General features: G+C 36.9%; 1 pseudogene; it reads left to right on the top strand.

The window, feature by feature from the left end:
• LOC119530827 overlaps positions 1 to 23,970 on the top strand; it is a 71,620-nt pseudogene extending 47,650 nt beyond the window's left edge.
• Positions 23,971 to 25,029: the final 1,059 nt, after the last annotated feature.

The raw sequence follows: 25,029 nt of genomic DNA on the forward strand, positions 1-25,029 counted from the left end.
TCTCCTTGCAGCTTATAGTAAAATGTGAAAGAAAAGAGTTAAGCTGAGAAGTGAACACTTGGATGCAAATTAACTAGGAATTGATGTTCTGGAAAACTTCCAAAAAGTGAAACACCAGGGGCTACAGCCCCATGTGAGGATTTAATGAAACCTGGAACAAGACAGCCATTTCAGTACAAGCCAAGGATTGGAGATGGGGTTATCCAGAAAGTATTTGTGGAAAATCCTATTGTCTGACAGTTTTGAAACCTGTATACTGCATTCCAAACAAATTTTGCAAGAACTGTATAAACAGGGCCATTGCCTCTCTGAACTAAAAAGGGATAAAAATTGGAAAGATTGAAAAAAAATTCTTCAGAGGAGGCAGGACCATGGAAGCCAAGGTCTGAAGCAAAGAAATCTCAGGCAAAGAGAGCAGGGAAACCAATGCACTTGGAAAGGGTGAGTTTGCCCTGGAGACAGAGAGCAGGCCTTGCACATCAATATTCAAGAAGAGTGCTGCAACCACTCAGAGAAGGTGGAGCACATTCCACAGGGATTCTGGAGGGCCTGACCACCACCCCAATTTTCAGAAGGGAGGGAATTTGTCCCAGAGATGCAGAGTCTGAGTGGCATCCCGGTGCTTGGGGAGGGTGGGACCAGAAGAAGGTGGCCTTCCCAATGCATGGATATGTTGGAGCATGCACCTCAGCTTTTGGAGAGGAAAGGTCTGCCACAAAGGCCCTTGGAAAGGGTTGGACTCTTTGTCTTTTAGGCCTCAAGGATAAAACATCATTCTATAAATGACTCTCAGACTTTGAAATCTAATGAAGTTTTACCTGTGCTTTTTAGGAATTGTTTTTGTACTGTGAATCCTGTTTTCCTTTCAATTTCTCCCTTTGGCAATAGGAATGTTTATCTTATCACTGTACCTCCTTTGTACATTGGCAGCAGATAAGTTGTTCTCAGTTTCATATGTCCACAGCCAGAGGAGAATGTTGCCTTAGGACAAACCTTTGATGTAACTGATTTTGATAAGACTTGGTACTTAGCTGTTGTTACTGAAATGATTTAAGTTTTTGTGGTATTGTGATCAAATGACTGCATTTTGCATTTGGAAAGAACATGTCTTTTTGGGCTTTAGGTGTTGGAATGTACCAGTTTGGATATATTATGTTCCCCAGAAAAGCCACATTCTTTAATGCAATCTTGTAGGAGCAGAACTTTAGTCTGTTGATTCAGGTGGAAACATTTGATTGAATTTGTTTCATAGAGATGTGGACCCCACCCATTCATGGTGAGTTGTAGTTAAAACACTGGAGTCTTATAAGAGAGCTCACAAGCAGAAGGAATTCAGAGCAGCTGAAAGAGACATTTTGAAGAAATCCATTTTGAAACACACCCCAAGAGCAAAGTGTCAGTGGATGCCAGCTACATGTCTTCCAAGCTGACAGAGGTAATCTGGACACCATCAGCTATTATTCAGGGAAGATATCCTCTTGTTGATGCCTTAGTTTGGACACACTTATGGCCTCAGAACTGTAAATTTGTAACTTAATAAAACCCCTTTATATGAGTCAAACAATTTCTGATATTTTTCATAACAGCAACATTAGCAAATCAGAACAGAACTGATATGCCATGTTGGAATGTGAAAAGTAATATTTTAAAAACTGAAATCTAATACAAAATATGGGGTGAGAAATTTGAGGTCAAATGCATGGCAAAGCAACTGGAAATAATGTGTTCATTGCAGGTCTCAGTAAAAAGTTTACATTTGAACAAGACTTGAAAGGGAAAGAATGTCACACATATTCATGTAAAAGGAGTGCAACAAGGGAACACCAGTGACAAGGCCCTGTAAATATGGTAGGCCATGCAGTTTGTGAAACTTGGAGGAATCCACCTCTCAAGAATGACATTCTTTTGCATGGTAATAATCAACCAAGTCTATGTATAGGATGGTGATAACTGCTACGGAGGAAAAACAAAGCTGAGATTGTCCATAGAAACAGTCAGTGTTCTGGTTTGCTATTGCTCCTGTTATGCAAAATACCAGAAATGGATTGATTTTTATGAACAGGACTTATTGGGTTACAAAAATCACAGTTCTAAGGTCATAGAAGTGTCCAGATTAAGGCATGAACTAGAGAATATCCACTGAAGAAGAGCTGATGGTGCCCAGAACACCTCTGTCAGCTGGGAAGGCATATAGCTGGCATCTACAGGCCCTTGGCTCCTGGGTTCTGGTTTCAAAATGGCTTTCTCTAATATGTCTATGGGCTTGGGTCTCTTATATTCAGCTCTGGTGCATTTAAGCATCTTGGGGCCCTATCTTAGCTTGTGCAGAGCAAAATCTAGGCTAACATCTCTTTGCTTAGCATCTCCAATCATCCTTCTGTCTGTATCTCCAAGCATCTCCAAGTGTCTGAAAGCATCAGCATGCAACTGGAACTGTGTTGGCTCTTAGTTTCTCTCTTAAATACTCCAATGAACTAATCAGGACCCAATCTGAATGGGTGGGGCCATACCTCCATGTAAATAATATAACTAAATGTATCACCCACAGTTCAGTGAGTCACATCTCCATGGAAACAATCAAAATTTTCCACCCAAAAAGACAGGGTTAAAAGATCATGGCTTTTGTCAGGGACATAATCTATCCAAACCAGCACAGCAGGTATTGCTCTTTTAAAAACAATTTATACAAAATTCTTCAAGGGTAATGTCACATTAGAACAACCCTATAGAAGTGAAATAGAGAGTTATACAAATACCTGGAGGAAGTGAGTCTCAGATAAATGGTATCATAAAAACAACCTTCTATAATATTATTTTCTTTGTGCTTTTATCTCAATGTATTCATTGCATTATTTTCTCTTAATAAAAATGTGCAATAATATAATATATTGGAGTTTGTGTTTTGACTTGATCTGATAGTTTTCCTTTTTAGAGAATTTTATTTTATATAATAAATATAAAATGAAAATTTTCTTACTACATGAAATTGTATTATATTAATATTTCTAGTTTCCTTTTCAACATGTATTGTTCTTCCTCATTTCCTCTCTTATTTTTATCACTAGCTATTTTAAGAGAGTTGCTCTATTTCCCTCCCACACCCTTCTATATTTTGAAGGACAAGTATCCTATGATACTTAATTTTATAACTGCACTATTATTAAAAGACTGTGATTTCACTGATTTCATTTAGGGTTCAATGTTTATGTAGTGTGTGTTACCATATTTCAATCTATTTCCCCTTGTAATCATAAATATATATGTGTTTGTGTGTGGGTCAGTGTTGTTAATGGTATTCAGAATTTTGTTATGTCATCACCACAAACCATTACAAAAACCTTCCATAATTCCTAATAAGAAGTCTGTATATATTGTCTTAGCTTTCAATTTCCTAGCCCCACCCAGTCCCTGATTATGTATATATAGTTTCTGACTCTATTCTTCTCCTTATCATAATTAGTTTGTATTAGTGAGATCATACAATATTTGCCCTTTTGCGTCTGACATATTTCACTCAGCAAAATGTTCTCAAGGTTCCCCCATGTTGCTTGCATCAGGACTTCATTTCTTTTTTAAAAACTGAATAATATTCCATTGTATGTAATATGCAATATTTTGTTTATCCATTCATCACTTGATGGGCATTTGGGTTACTTCTTTCTTTTGGCAATTGTGAATAAAGCCACTACGAACTTCAGTGTACAAGTATCTGTTTGAGTCTTTCCTTTCATTTTTTTTGCATATATATCTAGTAATGGGATTACAGGATCCTATGCTAATTCTTTTCTCAGCTTCCTGAGGAAGGAACAAATTATCTTCCACAGGAGCTGAAAAATTTTACACTCCCACCAGCAAAGAATGAGTGTTCCTATTTCTCCACATCTTCCCCAACAATTTTAGTTTTCTATTTATTTAATAGTAGCCATTCTAAGACCCAGCATTGTGGGATGGAGAGCATCATGACAAAAAGGGAGCTGTGAAAGCAAATGAAATAAGCTTCAGTGGCAAAGAGATTCCAAAAGGAGCCAAGAGATCACTCTGGTGGGCAGTCTTATGCACAATATAGACAACCCTTTTTAGGTTCTAATGAATTGGAATACCTAGCAGTAAATACCTGAAACTAAAACTAAAACCCAGAACTCATGAAACTTGAAGATGATTGTATAAAAATGTAGCTTATGAGGGGTGACAATAGGATTGGAAAATCCATAAGGACCACACTCCCCTTTGTCTAGTTTATGGATGGATGAGTAGAAAAATCGGGGCAAAAAAAAATGGCACTCAGTGTTCTTTTTTACTTTAATTGTTCTTTTTCACTTTAATTTTTATTATTATTTTTGTGTGTGTTGTAATGAAAATGTTCAATAATTAATTTTGGTGATGAACACACAACTATATAATGGTACTGTGAACAATTGAATGTATACTTTGTATGACAGCATGGTATGTGAATATATCTCAATAAAATTAATTAAAAATAGTAGACATTCTAGTGGGGGTGAAATGATATCTTGCAGTTTTAATTTGAATTTACCTAATAGCTATTGATGTTGAACATCTTTGTATGTCCTTTGGCCATATGTGTACCTTATTTGGAGAGATATTGGTTCAAGAATTTTGCCCATTCTTAATTTGATTGTTTGTCTTTTAGTTATTAAGTTGAATAATTACTTTATATATTATGGATATTAATCTTTTATCAGATATGTGATTTCCAAATATTTCCCCCATTGTGTAGGCTGTTGTTTTATTTTCATAACACAGCCCTTTGAGAAACAATAGATTTTAATTTTGATGATATTATATTAATCTATTTTTTCTTTTGTTGCTTATACTTTGGGTGTAACTTATAAGAAACCACTGTCTAACACTAGGTCCTGAAGATGCTTCTCTGTTTTCTTCCAGGAGTTTTGTGGCACTAATATTTTATTATATTAATGAAACTGATACATTGTATTAGTATCAATGATGCATTTTGAATTTTTTTTGCATATGGTGTGTTAGAGATACTCCTTTTTTTACTTTTTGTAAATGGAGTTTCAGTTTTTCCAGCACCATTTTTGAGTGCTATTCTTTCCCAATTGAGTAGTCTTGACACATTGTCAAAAATCAGTATATCATAAATGTGAGGGTTGACTTCTGAGCTCTCAATTCAATTCCATTGGACTATCTGTCCTTGTGCCTATACCATTCTGTTTTTATTAGTGTGGCTTTGTAATAAGTTTTAAGTTCAGGAACTGTGTGTCATCCAACTTTATTCTTTTTTCAAGAATATTTTTGCTATTTGGGGCCTTTTACCCTTCCAAATAAATTTTTAATTCACTTTTACCTTTCTGCAAAGCAGGCTGTTTGGAATTTTGATTGGGATTCCATTGAGTCTGTAAACCACTTTGAGTAGAATTGACATCATAATAATAAAAATTTGAAGAACTCCATGGCCATGGAATGTCCTATCATTTTTTTGGTTCTTTTTTTATTGTTGTAGCAATACTTTACAGTTCTCTGTGAACAAGTCTTGTACATTGATGGCTAAATTTATTCCTGGATGTTTGTTACATTTATATTGCTATTGCAAATGAAACATCTTTCTTGATTCCTACCTCAGATCTCTCATTATTATTATATAGAAACACTGCTGATTTTTTTCATGTTTTGCTTATTCCCCACCATTTTGCTGAATCATTTATTAGATATAGGAGATTTGTTGTGGATTTGTCAGCATTTTCTGTATATAGTATCATAACATCTGCAAATAGGGAAATTTGCATTTCTTCCTTTCCAATTTAGATTATTTTTTTCTTTCTACTGTCTAATTGTTGCTAGAAATTCCAGTACAATATTGAATAAGAGTGGTGACAGGGGGATCCTTGTCTTTCTCCTGATCTTAGATGGAAGTCTTTCAGTCTTTCACAATTAAGTGGGATGTAAGCTGTGGGGTTTTCATATAAACCCTTTATCACATTGACAAAGTTTCCCTTTATTAATACATACATTTGTATTAGTTTCCTAGAACTTTGGAGTAGGCTTGCTAGTATATTATTGAGGATTTTTTCCATCTGTATTCATATGAGATATTTTTCTATATTTTTTTTCTGTTGTTCTATCCTTATCCAGCTTTGGAATGAAGGTTATCTTGGCCTTGAAGAATGAGATAGGGAGTGTTCCCTCCTCTTCAAATTGTGGAAGAGTTTGAGCTGAATTGGTATTATATCTTCTGGAAAGTTTGGTAGAATTCCCCTGTGAAGTCAACTGGCTTTGTGATTTTATTTGTTGGGAGGTTTTAATTACTGATTCAATCACTTTGCTAGTAATTGGTTTGCTGAGAACATCTATTTCTTCTTGAGTCTGTGAAGGTAGTTTGTGTGTTTCTAATAGTTTGTCCATTTCATCTAGGTTACCTAATTTATTGTCATATAGTTGTTCATAGTATCCTCTTGCATCCTTTTTATTTTAGTAGGTTCAGCATTAATGCCCCTTTTTCATTTGTATTTTTCAATATATGTACCTTCTCTCTTTTTTGTTGCTAGCCTAGCCAGTTATGTCAATTTTATTGATCTTTTCACAAAACCAACTTTGGATTTTATTTGTCCCATTTGCTGTTTTCTGTTTGTTTATTCTTTATTTCATCTATCTCCATTCTAATCTTTGTTATTTCTTTTTTCTTTCTTTTCACCTTGGGTTAAGTTTGCTCTTCTTTTTCTAGTTCTTCCAATTTTGAGGTTAGCTCTCTGACTTGAAGTATTTCTTCATTTTTAATGTAAATTAGAGCTATAAATATCCCTCTTAACACTGCTTTTACTATATCCTATAATTATTGGTTTGTTGTATTTTGATTTTCACTTGCATCAATATATTTCCTAATTTTAGTGATTATTTCCTCTTTAGTGCATTTGTTGTTTAAAGCATGTTTTTAAATTTCCACATATTTGTAAATATTCCATTTCTTCATTTGTTATTGATTATTAGCTTCATACAGTTGTGGGCAGGGAATAAACACTGTATGATTTCAATATTTTTCAATTAATTGAGACTTAATTTGTAACCCAACATGAATTGGAGCTGTTCCATGTGCACTCAAGAGAAATGTGTATTCTGTTTACATTGGGTTCAGCACTAGATAGATGATATAGATATAGATATAGATATAGATATAGATATAGATATAGATAGATATATAGCTTTAGTTGGTTTAGTATGTCATTCAAGTCCTGTACATCTTTACTAATCTTCTGACCAGAAGTTGTATCCATTATTAAGGGGGATGTGTTAAATTCTGCTATTTTAAATGAAGAACCATAATTTTTTCCCTTCAACTCTGTTGGTATTTGCCTCATGTATTTTGGGGCTCTACTGTTTGGTATGTATATATTTATAGTTGTCACATCTTCCCACTGCATTTTCCCCTTTGTCAGTATTTAATGACCATCTTTGTCTCCTTTAACTGCTTTTCACTTGTAGTCAATTTTATCTGATATTGGTATAATGACCCCAACTTTGTTCTGGTTGCTCCTTGTATGGCATAATTATTTTTTCATCTTTTCACCATCAATCTAGTTTGTTTCTCTGATTTTAAAGTTAGTGTCTTGCAGGCAGCATAACATTGGGTTGTGCATTTTGATCCATTCTGCCAATCTCTGCCTTATGACTAGAGTTTACTCCCCTTAAATTTAAAATAACTGCTGATAATGTAAGATTTCTTCTGCTGTTTGCTGTTTTTGCCTTTTTAAGTCTTATACTATTTTTGTCCCTCATTTCTGTTATAGCCATTTTAAAATTTATTTGCTTTTGTGTTTTATCATTTTGAGTGCCTTCTCACTTCTACCTTGATATATTTTTCATCTGTTACACCTTTTTTACCATGGGTTAAAATTTACTATACTAAATACATAACAATTTTATTTTTTGATATCAACTTAATTCAATAGTATGCATCTATACTTTTCCTATACCCTTCTGTGTCCCCTCCATATTTTTGCACTTGCAACCTCTTATATCTTTGGATTTTGTGTATCCAAAGACATAGATTTATCATTACTTTTTGTGAATTTGCATTTAAGTACCTGTAGGAATTAAGAATTGCAGTTACAAACCAAACAATATAATGCAATAATACTGAGATTTATAATTACCCAAATGATTTTCCTTATTGCAGGTCTTTTTTTATTCATGCCACTTTGAACCACTGTGCAGTGCCCTTTTCTTTCACTCTGAAGAACTCTCTTTAGCATTTCCAATGGGACCAGTCTAGTGGTGATGAACTCTCAGCTTTTGTTTATCTAAGAATGTATTAAATTTCCTCTCATTTTTTGCAGAAGAGACTTATTGGATATAAAATTATTGGCTGTTGGTTATTTTCCTAAAGAAGTTTAAATATTTAAATTCACTGTCTTCTTGACTCCATGATTTCTGTTGAGAAATCAGGACTCAGTCTAATTGGGATTCCCTTGTACATAACCCATTGTCTCTTGCAGCTTTCAAACACTACAGTATAAAGAGCAATAAGATAGAAAAATAATCAATAATGTCAGTGTACCAATAAAAAAAGTGTGAGCTAAGAGGAAAAGGAGTCTATAAGCCTTAACTTTTGGATATCATTTACAGAATTTTGTAAATGTGTTAAGTACTGGTGACATATGTATGTTCTTAGGAGGCTATGTTCAGAAACTATCTGGTTGAGCTCTCTCAAACAGGTGTCACAGACTGCAAGTCTTGTTTAGATGTTTTCTAACAATATAAATAACATGTTGAACAGAGAATAGTTATAGGGATTATTAGAATTAGGCTGTTGCCACTTTGGGGGATGTTGTGGCCCATGAGGGCTTTGTCAGTTCAGAGGACAAAGAAGATGCCAGGCATTGTCCGATACATGAACTTTTATTCAGGGCTTACCAATGGAGTGAGAAGTTGTGGAGAGATCATGACAACTTCTCAGGCCTGGTAGGCACCACATTCACAGGGGAGTTGACTGTGTGATTAAAACAGATGGCAAGGCAGTTATAAGGGCTTGAGATAAAGACATTCCTAAGGGTGAAAGTGTGGAACAGAGTCTTGATGGGGGTGAGGGGGTGGTGATCAATAGATAATCACAACATTTGGGAGCCAGGAAGCAGGTAAGACAAGATTAACATTGGAAGGCTGGAGGTCTGGGGTACATTTATATCTTGCCCTTTAGTGAGACCAAGAGCTTCTCACCTTCTGCTTACTTTCTGTTTCATGTTTTAAAGTTACACTTTAAGGTTAATTTACCCTTTTTCTCTTTACAGACTTACAAAGATGATAAGTTAAACATTAGCTGCCTAGGTCATGCAGAGTGCTGTGCACCAAGATCTACAGGCCTGTTTTGCTCAGGTCTTGGGTTGCCACAATCCACCCCTACACAACAGTTTGCATTGACCATAGGACAGACTTTACATTCATAATTCACAAGAACAATACAATAAACAACATAATATTAACATATTGGTACAGAGAGGTAATCAGCTTATTAGCAAGTGGCACTATGGCCAAGTTAATGAGTTCTACCAAAGACAAGAGGATCATTAGATAAATTATTGCTACTTTTTAGGTAATTTTGCATGTGATCAAGATGTGAGTTACATTTTGTGAATCACCAGATACATACATAAAACATTTAATATGAATTAGAGTATAAGTATTGCCTGGGGTTAAAACAGCTAAAGGATGAAACTACCAGGCAGTCTGCTTTATTCTTTACCTAGTTTTTACCGTTTTTCAACCTTGACAACAGTAATAAATTTCCCTTTCCACCAACTTTCTGCAACTCTCTAAATTCATTCAGGTTTTGTTCCATGACTTTTCTTTTTCTTCATTCTGAAGCAACCAATCATTTAGAGCAAAACTACTTTCTTTTTCCTTCAATAAAACTCTCTCATAACCTCTACATTCAAGTCACAAAAACAATTCTGGAAATTGTTCTTAAGCAAACATTTCACAACTTATTATTACCATTAAAATTAAATTTGTTAGAATAATGTTAAATACTCAAAACATTTTAGTTAATGCATTATTGAAATAGTAATGCACATTTTGTTAAATAAGAATTAGCAACACATGTAAGCATTAAATTGTACAGCTGAGTGATTTAACATTATATAAGCCAAGTCTTCATTAGTAGATAGAAGAGTTCCAGGTGTGGAGGTTTTAAATACCATATTTTCTCCCCTGTAGGGATCCCTTCAGGATCAGACTCACAGTTAGTTTCCTATGTAATCTAATACCCCATGGGCTTAGGATTCTCAACCAGCATGGCTGCATGGGCCAGAACCAGAGCTGATTGAACTTACTTTCCCCAATTTCTTGTGTTTGTGGCACAGGCAAGAGAAATTTATTATCACTGCCCCATTTTGATTTGAAGGCAGCCAGCCCCTTTATCTGAGGCCCTTTTGTCTGAATTCACAAGACCTGCATGGGTCCAGCAGTTACCATGTCCACAGGGGTGGGAGCTGGAGTTAATGCAGATACAGTTGTCAAATAACCTTTAAGTGTTCCTTTAAAAGACTATTTATTCTTTCAAGTAACCCAGCTGCTGTGGGATTACAGGACAAGTGAAAAGTCCAAATGATATCACATTCTGTAGCTCATGCTGGGGTTAATTGCCTGGTGAATGTGGTCCCCCATCACTGTCCACATGTGTGGGGACCCTGAAAAAGGCACTTAACTTTTCTAAGCTATGTATGGTAGCTTGTTGGTTGGCCTTCCCACTGGGAAGGCCAGCAGCAGTCCTGTAGCCATATAAATGGTGGTGAAGGCATATTTTGCCCCTTTGGACATAGGAAGGGAGCCAATATAGTCTACTTGACAACAGGAGACAGGGATCTGGTGTTCTCAGTGCCTGGTTTTCTGGTGCAGCTATTCAGCCACCATATGCATCATCAGTGGTAGGCTGTGGAATTTTGCTAGGGCATCTGCTTCTATGTTACTTATTAATGATTTGGTGTTGTGGGCAGAGACATGAAAAATGATTACCTTATATTTGTGGCAGACAGTCCAGATGTCTTCCCACCAGATGGTGTCAGTACTGGGTTGGACAATAACATCTGTCCAGGTAGCAGGCTGCCCATGTGCCAATCTATGCAGTGTCAGGTGTATTTATTTGTCCATCAATGGTGGGTGTGGAAGGAGCCACCTTAGGTGGATAGACAGGAAGCAGGGCATGCCTTGTCCACAAAGGAGACTAGTCCTAAAATTTCATGCATCTCTATACACAAAGAGTCATTAAAAATGCCACATAATAGGAGATAGACTTTCCATTTTGTTAGGATGCTCACCTGAGAACTCTCCAAATGGGGCTCATTCATATTGTCCTGTATCCACATACCTGTATGGGTATGGTCTTCTGTAAGGTCACTGGGCAACTGAGTTAGACCTTCAACACTTGCAACAGGGGATTACAAACTGCACAATTGCTCTTTTAAAGGGCTATATCTGAGTCCTGTGTCCTTCTACAGTTGGGACCAGAATCTAGTAGGTATACATTTAGCTTGTTGCCTTTGCCACAAATCCAACCCAAAGCCAATATTGGCACTGCCACATCCAAATCCCAGGGTATATCTTGGCATACAGCCTCGTAACAATGGCCAGCCCACCACAGCTGCAGTTTGGATACTAATCCCACTGAAGAGGTGCAAGCACATTCATACTCCCTTGGCAGGTCCCATCCATCCAGAAGGATAGCTACTCCTCCCCACAATGAAGTTCTAGGCCACCCCACTATTCCTCCTGGGTCCAATGCTCCTGAGCCTGCTGCAGGATGGCTGTTAGCCCAGCCAGAGAGTTTTAAACATTTCCATACTCCCTTGGCAGGTTCCACTGATCTAGGAGGCTGACCACCCCTTCCCACATAGACATCCATGTCTCTTGGAAGGTGGGCACCCACTCCCCACATAGACATTGCAGGCCACCCCAGTATCCTGCTCAGGGACTTCTCCTTTCCCTTCTCCAAGTTCATGTCATCAGTGCCTGCTATTTCTTTAGTCTCCAGGCTGGCAGCTATCTGATTCTCCTGACTGTGTTCACCAATTTTCATGGCCCATGAGGGATTTGCCTGTTCAGAGGTCAAAGGAGACACCAGGCATTTTCTTACATGAATTTTATTCAGGGCTTACCAACAGGGTGAGAAGTGGAGAGATCATGTTTCCTCTCTCAGGCCAGGTGAGCACTGCATTCACAGGGGGAGTTGACCATGTGATTAAAACTGATGGTGGGTGGGGCAAGATGATGGATTGGTGAGGTGTATGTTTTAGTTACTCCTCCAGGGAAGTAAGTAGAAAGCAAGGAACTGCATGGACTGGGCACCGCAGAGCAATCTGACTTTGGGCATACTTCATACAACACTCATGAAAATGTGGAACTGCTGAGATCAGCAAAATCTGTAAGTTTTTATGGCCAGGGGACCCACACCCCTCCCTGCCAGGCTCAGTCCCATGGGAGGAGGGGCTGTCAGTGCCAGGAAGGAGAAGGAAGAACTGCAGTGGCATGTCTTATTGGAAACTCATTCTACTGATCCAAACTCCAACCATAGATAGACTGAGACCAGACACCAGAGAATCTGAGAGCAGCCAGCCCAGCAGAGAGGAGATAGGCATAGCAAAAAAACAGCAAGACAAACTCAAAAATAAAAGCGGATGCTTTTTGGAGTTCTGGTGAACATAGAAAGGGGAAGGGCAGAGCTCTGGCCTGCAGGTTCATTTGCAAAACCCAAAGAAAAACTGATCTCCCTGCCCCCTGGATCTTTCCTTAATAGCCCTAATTGCTTTGTCTCTTAGCATTTCAATAATGCATTAGATCTGACAGGAGGGCCCTTTTTCTTTCTTTTTTTTTTCTTTTTTCATTTTCTAAAACAATTACTCTAAGAAGTCCAATACAGAAAGCCTCAAAGACATGCAATTTGGGCAGGTCAAGATAAGAGCAGAACTGAGAGCTCTGAGACAAAAGGCAATAATCCAGTGGCTGAGAAAATTCAATAAACACTACAGCTTCCCAAGAAAAGGGGGGCATCTTTTCACAGCCTTCATCCTGGTGGACAGGAAACACTCCTGCCCATCACCAGCCCAATAGCCCAGAGCTGCCCCAGACAACCAAATATGACAGAAGTGCTTACAATAACATGCATACACTACAAAATTGGGTGTGGACATTAGCCTTCCCTGCAACCTCAGCTGGTTGTCCCAGACTTGGGAAGGTGGAGCAGTGGGAATTAACAAGCTCCATTCAGACATCATTTCAGCAGACTGGGAGCCTCCCTACACAGATCAGCAGCCCAGAACCACCCTGGGGGAATGGCACTTACTTGTGACAAAGCACAGTCATCCCTCAACAGAGGACCAGGGGGTGCAAGGCCTGGAAAAGGGACCCACTCACAAGTCTCAGGGGTCACATGCCAATACCAAGGACTTGTGGGTCAGTGGCAGAGACAAACTGTGGCAGGACTCAACTGAAGGATTAGACTACTGCAGCAGCTTTAAAACTCCAGGAACATCAGGGAGATTTGGTTGTTAGAGCCGCCCTTCTCTGTGACCACCCAGACACATGTCCCTTATACAGGGCAGGCAACACCAACTACACATGCAAGCTTGGTACACCAACTGGACCCCACAAGCTTACTCCCCCACTCACCACAGAGGCAAAGCGGGGGAGAACTGGCTTGAGGAGAACAGGTGGCTCGCGCATGCCACCTGCTGGTTAGTCACAGAAAGTGTACTCCACAAAGCTGTAGACCTGACAAATTAGAGATAAGGATTTCAATTGGTCTACAAATCCTTAAAGAACTCTACCAAGTTAAGCAAATGCCAAGAGGCCAAAAACAACAGAAAATTTTAAAGCACATAAAAAAACCAGACGATATGGATAACCCAAGCCCAAGCACCCAAATCAAAAGATCAGAAGAAATACAGTACTTAGAACAATGAATAAAAGAACTAAAGATAAATGATGAGACCATGGCATGGGATATAAGGGACATCAAGAAGAGCATGGAACAGGATATAAAGGACATCAAGAAGTCCCTAGAAGAGCATAAAGAAGACATTGAAAGACTAAATAAAAAAATAGATGATCTTATGGAAATTAAAGAAACTGTTGACCAAATTAAAAAGATTCTGGATACTCATAGTACAAGACTAGAGGAAGTTGAACAATGAATCAGTGACCTGGAAGATGACAGAATGGAAAATGAAAGCACAAAAGAAAGAATGGGGGAAAAATAAAAAAAATCAAAGTGGACCTCAGGGATATGATAGATAACATAAAATGTCCAAATATAAGACTCATTGGTGTTCCAGAAGGAAAAGAAAAGGGTAAAGGTCTAGGAAGAGTATTCAAATAAATAGCTAGGGAAAACTTCCCAAATCTTCTCAACACCATAAATACACAAATCATAAATGCCCAGTGAACTCCAAATAGAAAAAATCCAAATAAACTGACTCTGAGATATATTCTGATCACACTGTCAAATATGGAAGAGAAGGAGCAAGTTCTGAAAGCAGCAAGAGAAAAGCAATTCACCACATACAAAGGAAACAGAATAAGACTAAGTAGTGACTACTCAGCAGCCACCATGGAGGAGAGAAGGCAATGGCATGACATATTTAAAATACTGAGTGAGAAAAATTTCCAACTAAGAATACTTTATCCAGCAAAGCTCTCCTTCAAATTTGAGGGAGAGCTTACATTTTTCACAGACAAACAAATGCTGAGAAAATTTGCTAACAAGAGACCTGCCCTACTGGAGATACTAAAGGGAGCCCTAGAGACAGAGAAACAAAGAAAGAAGAGAGAGACATGGAGACAGGTTCAGTAATAAAGAGATTTAGTATGGGTACATTAAAGGATATTAATAGAGAGAGGGAAAAATATATACAACAAACAAACCAAAGGATAAGATGGCTGATTCAAGAAATGCATCCATGGTTATAATGTTGAATGTAAATGGATTAAACTCAACAATTAAAAGGTATGGATTTGCAGAATGGATCAAAAAAATGAACCATCAATATGCTGCATACAAGAGACTCATCTTAGATACAAGGACACAAAGAAATTGAAAGTGAATGGATGGAAAAAAATATTTCATGCCAGCTACAGCCAAAAGAAAGCAGATGTAGCAGTATTAATCTCAGATAAAATAGAATTTAAAGGCAGAGATCTTTTGAGAGACAAAGAAGGCCACTACATACTAATAAAAGAGGCAATTCAACAAGAAGAAATAACAATCATAAATGTTTATGCATCCAATCAAGGTGCCACAAAATACATGAGAGAAACACTGGCAAAACTAAAGGAAGCAATTGATGTTTCCACAATAATTGTGGGAGACTTCAACACATCACTCTCTCCTATAGATAGATCAACCAGACAGAAGACCAATAAGGAAATTGAAAACATAAACAATCTGATAAATGAATTGGATTTAACAGACATATATAGAACATTACATCCCAAATCACCAGGATACACATACTTTTCTAGTGCTCACAGGACTTTTCCCAGAATAGATCATATGCTGGGACATAAAACAAGGCTCAATAAATTTAAAAAGATTGAAATTATTCAAAGCACATTCTCTGACCACAATGGAATACAATTAGAAGTCAATAACCATCAGAGACTTAGAAAATTCACAAAAACCTGGAGGTTAAACAACACACTCCTAAACAATCAGTGGGTTAAAGAAGAAATAGCAAGAGAAATTGGAAAATATATAGGGACTAATGAAAATGAGAACACAACATACCAAAACCTATGGGATGCAGCAAAAGGGGTACTGAGGGGGAAATTTATAGCACTTAATGCATATATTAAAAAGGAAGAAAGAGCCAAAATCAAAGAACTAATGGATCAATTGAAAAAGCCAGAAAATGAACAGCAAACCAATCCTAAACCAAGTAGAAGAAAAGAAATAACAAGGATTAAAGCAGAAATAAATGACATAGAGAACAAAAAAAAAAACAATAGAGTGGATAAATAACACCAAAAGTTGGTTCTTTGAGAAGATCAACAAGATTCACAAGCTCCTTGCTAGACTGACAAAATCAAAAAGAGAGAAGACCCATATAAACAAAATAATGAATGAGAAAGGTGACATTACTGCAGACCCTGAGGAAATTAAAAAAATTATAAGAGGGTACTATAAACAACTGTATGGCAACAAACTAGATAATGTAGAGGAAATGGACAATTTCTTGGAAACATACGAACAACCTAGACTGACCAGAGAAGAAACAGAAGACCTCAAACAACCAATCACAATCAAAGAGATCCAATCAGTCATTAAAAAAGCTTCCCACAAATAAATGCCCAGGGTCAGATGGCTTCACAGGAGAATTTTACCAAACTTTCCAAAAACAATTGACATCAATCTTACTTAAACTCTTTCAAAACATTGAAGAAAATGGAACACTACCTAAACTCATTTTATGAAGCTAAAATCAATCTAATACCAAAACCAGGCAAAGATGTTACAAAAAAGGAAAACTACCAGCCAATCTTCCTAATGAATATAGATGGAAAAATCCTCAACAAAATACTTGCAAATCGAATCCAAAGACACATTAAAAAAATCATGCACCATGACCAAGTGCGGTTCATTCCAGGCATGCAAGGATGGTTCAACATAAGAAAATCAATCAATGTGTTACAACACATTAACCAATCAGAAGGGAAAAATCAAGTGATCATCTCAATAGATGCTGAAAAAGCATTTGACAAAATCCAACATCCATTTTTGATAAAAACACTTCAAAAGGTAGGAATTGAAAGAAACTTCCTCAATATGATAAAGAGCATGTATGAAAAACCCACGGCCAGCATACTACTCAGTGGTGAGAGACTGAAAGCCTTCCCCCTAAGGTCAGGAACAAGACAAGGATGCCCGCTATCACCACTGTTATTCAGCATTGTGCTAGAAGTGCTAGCCAGGGCAATCCGGCAAGACAAAGAAATAAAAGGCATCCAAATTGGAAAGGAAGAAGTAAAACTGTCATTGTTTGCAGATGATATAATCTTATATCTGGAAAACCCTGAGAAATCGATGATACAGCTACTAGAGCCAAAAAACAAATTTAGCAAACTAGCAGGATACAAGATTAATGCACATAACTCAGTAATGTTTCTATATGCTAGAAATGAACAAACTGAAGAGACACTCAAGGTAAAGATACCATTTTCAATAGAAACTAAAAAAACCAAGTACCTAGGAATAAAGTTAATCAAAGATGCAAATGATCTATACAAAGAAAACTACCTAACTCTATTAAAAGAAATAGAAGGGGACCTTAAAAGATGGAAAATTATTCCATGTTCATGGATAGGAAGGCTAAATGTCATTAAGATGTCAATTCTACCCAAACTCATCTACAGATTCAATGCAATCCCAATCAAAATTCCAACAACCTACTTTGCAGACTTGGAAAAGCTAGTTATCAAATTTATTTGGAAAGGGAAGATGCCTTGAATTGCTAAAGTCACTCTAAAAAAGAAAAACATAGTGGGAGGACTTACACTCCCTGACTTTGAAGCTTATTATAAAGCCACAGTTGTCAAAACAGCATGGTACTCACACAAAGATAGACATATAGATCAATGGAATCAAATTGAGAATTCAGAGATAGACCCCCAGATCTATGGCCCACTGATCTTTGATAAGGCCCCCAAAGTCACTGAACTGGTTCATAATGGTCTTTTCAACAAATGGGGCTGGGAGAGTTGGATATCCATATCCAAAAGAATGAAAGAGGAACCCTACTTCACACCCTACACAAAAATTAACTCAAAATGGACCAAAGAACTCAATATAAAAGAAAGCACCATAAAACTCCTAGAAGATAATGTTGGAAAACATCTTCAACACCCTGTATTAGGTGGCCACTTCCTAGACTTTACACCCAAAGCACAAGCAACAGAAGAAAAAATAGATAAATGGTAACTCCTCAAGCTTAGAAGTTTCTGTACCTCAAAGGGATTTCTTAGAAAGGTAAGGAGGCAGCCAACTCAATGGGAAAAAATTTTTGGAAACGATGTATCTAACAAAAGACTGATATCTTGCATATATAAAGAAATCCTACAACTCAATGAGGATAGTCAAGACAGGCCAATTATCAAATGGGCAAAAGATATGAAAAGACAGTTCTCTGGAGAGGAAATACAAATGGCCAAGAAACACATGAAAAAATGTTCAGCTTCACTAGCTATTAGAGAGATGCAAATTAAGACCACAATGACATGCCATCTCACACCAATTAGAATGGCTGCCATTAAACAGACAGGAAACTACAAATGCTGGAGGGGATGTGGAGAAATTGGAACTTTATTCATTGTTGGTGGGACTGCATAATGGTTCAGCCACTCTGGAAGTCAGTCTGGCAGTTCCTTAGAAAACTAGATATAGAGATACCCTTCGATCCATCAATTGCACTTCTCGGTATATACCTAGAAGATTGGAGACAGTGACACGAACAGATATCTGCACACCAATGTTCATAGCAGCATTATTCACAATTGCCAAGAGATGGAAACAACCCAAATGTCCTTCAACAGATGAGTGGATAAATAAAATGTGGTATATACACACAATGGAATACTACACGGCAATAAGAAGGAAGGATGTTGTGAAACATTACAACATGGATGAACCTTGAAGACATAATGCTGAGAGAAATAAGCCAGGCACAGAAAGAGAAATATTATGTGCTACCACTAATGTGAACTTTGAAAAATGTAAAACAAATGGTTTATAATGTAGAATGTAGGGGAACTAGTGATAGAGAGCAATTAAGGAAGCTGGAACATTAATCCAAGAGGAACAGAAAGGTTGTCATAGGTAAATTTAATGTTCTGGGAATGCCCAGGAATGACTATGGTCTGTTAATTTCTGATGGGTATAGTAGGACCAAGTTCACAGAAATGTTGCTATATTAGGTTACTTTCTTGGGGTAGAGTATGGACACATTGGAAGTAAAGTAGTTATCTTATTTTAGTTGTACTTTTCTTACTCCCTTGTTATTGTCTCTTTGAAATGTTCTTCTATTGTATGTTTTTTTTTATTTTTTTATTTTTTTATTTTTCATACAGTTGATTTAGAAAAAAAAAGTTTAAAAAAAAAACAAGGAAAAAATATGCAGAGTCCCCTTGAGGAGCTGGTAGAGAATCCAGGGGTATTGGCCTGCCCTACCTCGTTGGTTGCTAATGTTCCCACAGACATAGGGGACTGGTGGTTTGATGGATTGAGCCCTCTACCATGGAATTTGCCCTTGGGATGACTGTTGCTGCAAAGGAGAGGCTAGGCTTGCCTATAATTGTGCCTAAGAGCCTCCTCCCAAATGCCTCTTTGTTGCTCAGGTGTGGCCCTGTCTCTCTAGCTAAGCCAACTTGAAAGGTGAAATCACTGCCCTCCCCCCTACATGGGATCAGACACCCAGGGGAGTGAATCTCACTGGCAACGTGGAATATGACTCCCGGGGAGAAATGTAGACCCAGCATCGTGGGATGGAGAACATCTTGACCAAAAGGGGTATGTGAAAGGAAATGAAATAAGCTTCAGTGGCAGAGAGATTCCAAAAGGAGCTGAGAGGTCACTCTTGTGGGCACTCTTACATGCAATATAGACAACCCTTTTTAGGTTCTAATGAACTGGGGTATCTGGTGGTGGATACCTGAAACTATCAAACTACAACCCAGAACCCATGGATCTTAAAGACAATTGTATAAAAATGTGGCTTATAAGGGGGGACAGTGGGACTGAGGGAGGCATAGGGATCACACTCCCATTTGTCTAGTTTGTGGATGGGTGAGTGGAAAGGTGGGGGAAGGAAACAAACAAACAAACAGACAAGGGTGCCCACTGTTCTTTTTTACTTTAGTTTCTCTTTTTCACTTTAATTATTATTCTGGTTATTTCTGTGTGTGTGGTAATGAGGGTGTCGGGGATTGATTTTGGTAATGAATGTACAACTATGTAATGGTACTGTGAACAATCAAATGTACGATTTGTTTTGTATGACTGTGTGGTATGTGAATATATCTCAACAAAATGAATAAAAATAAATAAATAAACTGATGGCAAGGTAGTTATAAGGATTTGAGACAAAGACATTCCTAAAGGTGAAAGCATGGGATAACAGTCTTGATGAGGGGGAAGAGGTGGTGATCAATAGACAACCACAACATTTTGGAGCCAAGAAGCAGGTAAGACTAGATTAACATTTGATGGTTGGAAGTTTGGGGTATATTTACATCTTGCTCTTTAGTAAGACCAAGAGTTTCTCACCTTCCACTTACTTTCTGTTTTTACTTCCACATGGTTAAAATATACAAACTAAACTCTTATACTGAATGTCAATTTGTGATGGTGTATGTGAATGGTTTCTGAGGTGTTTATTAATGTGTATGTTCTGGGTATGGGGATATTTTTATTTCAGAAAATGTACTTGATATGTACTTAATATATGACTATTTTTTAAAAGGTTTCCAAAAATAGAGACTATTCAGTATCATATTGCAAAGCAAATTTTTTACTTAATTATTTTTCAATCCCTAGTAGTTTCTTATATACAATGAGTATTCAAATATGTTACTAAATTTAATGTAGGAAACAACTTTCATAGAATATATCAATCAATAATTATGCTTTGTGTTACTGAAAAAGTGCTGATTCTCTTACAGAACAAAAATGTCTTTATCAACACAGGGACACTTCTAGGTGTTTATCATCAGCAGGGAGACAATGTACTTTGTATCTAATATCATACCATGAATATTGTTTCACAATAGTCCAAGCCTCAGGGCCAGGCAGCAATCTTCTGAGAAGGTGCATTTGTTTGTTGATATGTAGAAAATCATTGAAGAATTGCCATTTCTAAAAGGGAATGTGAAGAAGCCTGTTTCAGAAATGGGAGAAGGAGGATGTACCATGAAAAGGAGATTAACATCATCAAATAGATACCCCCATGGACTGGAGGAGGAGGGTATAGACTCAGGCTAGCTGGGGACCATAACATTAAAATCAGTTCTGTTCCCTTCCTGATGTTGATTAATATGGTGACAAGAGTAAAGAATTAAAAGTGGAGTCTTTGCTAAAATGGTTGCAGCATTCACAGGGGAAAATACAGAAGAAGAAATCTAATTAATCTCATGTTTACATAACAGTACAGGAAAGGCAGAGGCTTTAGGGACTTAAATCCCAACAGACATTTAGATAAAAATAAAAGGTGTTCTGTCTATTGTTCACCTACCAGAGCAATGGCCACAAAGACTTGCCCATCTAAGGTAGGTTTCTGAGTTGTCAAATTTAAAGAATAGAGAAAAAGAAGCTATTTTCTTTTTAGAAAAATGAGGAATCATGTACTGAGGAATTTTTAAGTGAATCATTGTATGCCAACTTACTCTATTAAATTAATTCTGAAATCTAATTTTACTGACCTAATTTGTATTAAGGATTGATTTTACATATTTATATTTTAACCATGATTTGTAAGTAAGCCATTATCTTTACCACTGTGTAATTATAAATTAATTGTTAGTAGTTGTTTAATTTATTCTAGTTTTATGCCAATAAGAATTAAGGTATACCTTTATGGAAACAATATGTATAAATATGTGTAATGTCAAGCCCTTATGGACCATATATCATAACAATTCTATAAAAAATTAAAATCAGACCAAAACTTAAATTGAAACACACACATGCAAACACACCAAACATACATGTAAAGACAAACATATATACAGGAGTAAGAGACATATATATACAAAATATTTATTGTTACTCTTCCCATTCTCATGGAAAAGTCAATTTAAATACAAATACATGCAAATGTATGTGCTAAATTCTGTGGTTCCCACTTCTTTGTAGCACATCTGTTTGGTTTCTCAAAGGAATGTGTCAGGTAAGTAATACAATTGGGTTATAAATTTGGAAAAGCAGTGATGATGTGTGATTGAAAAGTTCAATAAGATATGTCTCATGTTTCTGGAAGCACAAAAGACACCATAATACAAAACAGTAAAATCACTATTTTATTTATTAACTTACATGCAATAGCATTAATTCAGTGATATACTCTTTATTACTGAAACTTTAAAATCCATCATGTTTCTTGAAGTATAACATAAATGTGATTGCTATTTTATCCATTTGGATATTTATTTTCAAATATATGAGATGTTTTGTGTGATTTCTGGTGTTGTCTATTCAAATTTCATATTTCCTTGATATCATTTTGGTCTGGAAAAAGTTTTCAGTTCCGTCAAATGTACTACCTGTGAAGCCAAGACATCATATATCTCATGAATGACATCAAATTTAGAGTCAAACTTTCTCAATTTTTGTCACAGATATTTTGATTTTTCAACCAGAAAACTATGCATTTTTAATAACAGCAATCTTGGTATTTTTTGAGGATAAAAAGAAAATTTAGAGAAACAAATCACTTCCTTTTTTACAGATAATAAACAGATTGTGGATGACCAGAGTTTTAAAGTTGGATCTACTAATGTGCCGGTTAGAGTGTACTGTGTCCCCCAAATGCCATTATCTTTGTAGTCTTGTGTGGGGCAGAAGTTTTGGTGTAGGTTAGATTTGCTTGGAGTGTGCCCCACCCAGCTGTGGGAGATAATTTTGATGAGATGTTCCCATGGAGGCGTGGCCCCACCCATTCGGGGTGGGCCTTGATTGGTGGAGCTATATAAATGAGCTGACTCAGAGAGAGGGAACTAAGTGAGTGCAGCTGGGAGTGATGTTTTGAAGAGAAGCAAGCTTGCTGGAAAGGAACGTCCTGGGAGAAAGCCGTTTTGAGGCCGGAGCTTTGGAGCAGACGTCAGCTGCCTTTCCAGCTAACAGAGGTTTTCCAGACGCCATTGGCCATCCTCCGGTGAAGGTACCCGATTGCTGAGGTGTTACCTTGGATGCTTTGTGGCCTTAAGACTGTAACTGTGTAGTGAAATAAGCCCTCGTTTTATGAAAGCCTGTCCATCTCTGGTGTTTTGCATTCTGCAGCATTAACAAACTAGGACAACTAATTTCTTGATCATTTTTGGAATTGTTTAGAAAAAGAACAAGGAATAATGGACAGGGAAAATTTTCTTCCTTAACTGAATTCCTTTTCCTGGGAATAACTACTCAGTATACTTCTAGTTGTTTATCTCATTAATATTCTGGCAAATCCTGGAATGATCATTTTAATTAGAATGGATTCCCAGCCTTACACACAAATATACTTTGTCCTCAGCCACCTCTCCTTCTGTGATCTCTGCTGTTCCACAGCAGTTGGACCCAAGATGCTGGTGGACTTCTTTGCCAAGAACAAATCAATCCTCTTTGTTGGTTGTGCTCTGCAATTCTTCATCCTCTGTATCTTTACAGATTCTGAGTGTCTGCTGCTGGCAGTGATGGCCTTTGATAGGTACAAGGCCATTAGTAACACTTTGCTCTATATGGTCAACATGTCCAGCAGGATGTGCTCCATGCTTGTGGCTGGGGTTTACTGGTGGGAATGATGGATGCTCTGACACATACAACATTAATATTCTGCTTATGTTTCTGTGGGTCAAAGGAGATTAATCATTTCTTCTGTGATATCCCTCCTCTTCTGTTGCTGTCTTGCTCAAATACACAAGTCAATGAGTTAGTGATATTCATGATTTTTGGCTTTATTGAACTGAATACAATTTCAGGAGTTTTGTGTCTTATTGTTTTATCATCCTCTTAGCTTTAAATATCCACTCTGTTGATGGGAGATTCAAAGCTCTCTCTACCTGCTCTTTCCCCTTGAATTCTTTTGCAATTTTCAGGGAGCTGTGTTATTCTTGTATTTCCAGCCACGTTATTCCTACTCCTTAGATCAAGACAAAATGATCTCATTGTTCTACACTCTTGTGATTCCCATGTTAAACCCCTGATTTAGCCTATGGAACAAAGATGTGAAAGAGGCCCTGGAAAGACTGAAAGTAAAAGGTGGTTTTAAATATTTATATTAAATAATATGTATGCATATGCATGGTATGTGTATATATATATAGCTGTGGTTTCTTCTTTTCATAAAACCAAATGTTAACTGGGAAATAGCTATCACAAAGTCTCATTTTGAAAAAGAGTTTGTACAAGTTTACAATCATATCAAAATTTTGCACTTTCCTAAATGGATATGTTACATTACAGATCCTGAATTTTTTTATATTCTACTTTATCTTTGTGGAATATTATCCAATGCCTCTTGTCATGTCTAATTTTTATTTCTTCTATTTTCATGAGTATACTGTTTCAATTATTTTGTGATGCATTGCCTGATTACTAAGCATCTGTTATACATTCAGATGCTTATTATTTCATAGTGAATCCAGGAGTTTTACAGAAAGGAATGTTATAATCTGGTGGAATCAACAAAAAATTAAATAAACATTCAAATAATTTGCAAGTCATCATGAAATTATAAGACTTATTATGTCTCAGAAACAAAATATCTGAATTTGGTATGCTGAGAAGGAAGGCTTCCCTGAATAGAGAAATTTTCCTTCATATCTTAAGAATGAGTAAAGATGCAACTTGGGGAGAGGAAAGGATAATAGTCAGAGGGACTGACAATTAGAGAAGAATTGAGGAAGACAACATCTTGCCCCTTTAGATGAAATGAAGTCCAACATAATTAGGTTATAAAGAACAAAAGGAAGGGTCTCAGGAAAGTATATCCTTAATTGGTAATTCTTAATTCCTCCACCACTTCCTCCAGAAAGTTTTCCTTCCCTTCTTCCCCATTCTCAGCCAATGAGAAATATTTCTTTTGGAATAAACAACCCCTTCTTCAGGGCATTTTAAAAGTATTATTCTGTTTATTGTTATTTTCCATACAATATTGGATTGTTCGCATTTTGTGCTCAAGTTCTGAGTGTTTCATTCCCATTATCCAATGAGTCTGCCCCATATCTAGGACACAAAATGGGAAACAAACAAATAAGTGATAAAATCAAAACCTCAGTAATATGTTAATTACTTACCAGATGCTAGTGAAAACAAAATTCATT

This window comes from Choloepus didactylus, chromosome 4, assembly GCF_015220235.1.
Source record: "Choloepus didactylus isolate mChoDid1 chromosome 4, mChoDid1.pri, whole genome shotgun sequence".
NCBI lineage: Eukaryota > Metazoa > Chordata > Mammalia > Pilosa > Megalonychidae > Choloepus > Choloepus didactylus.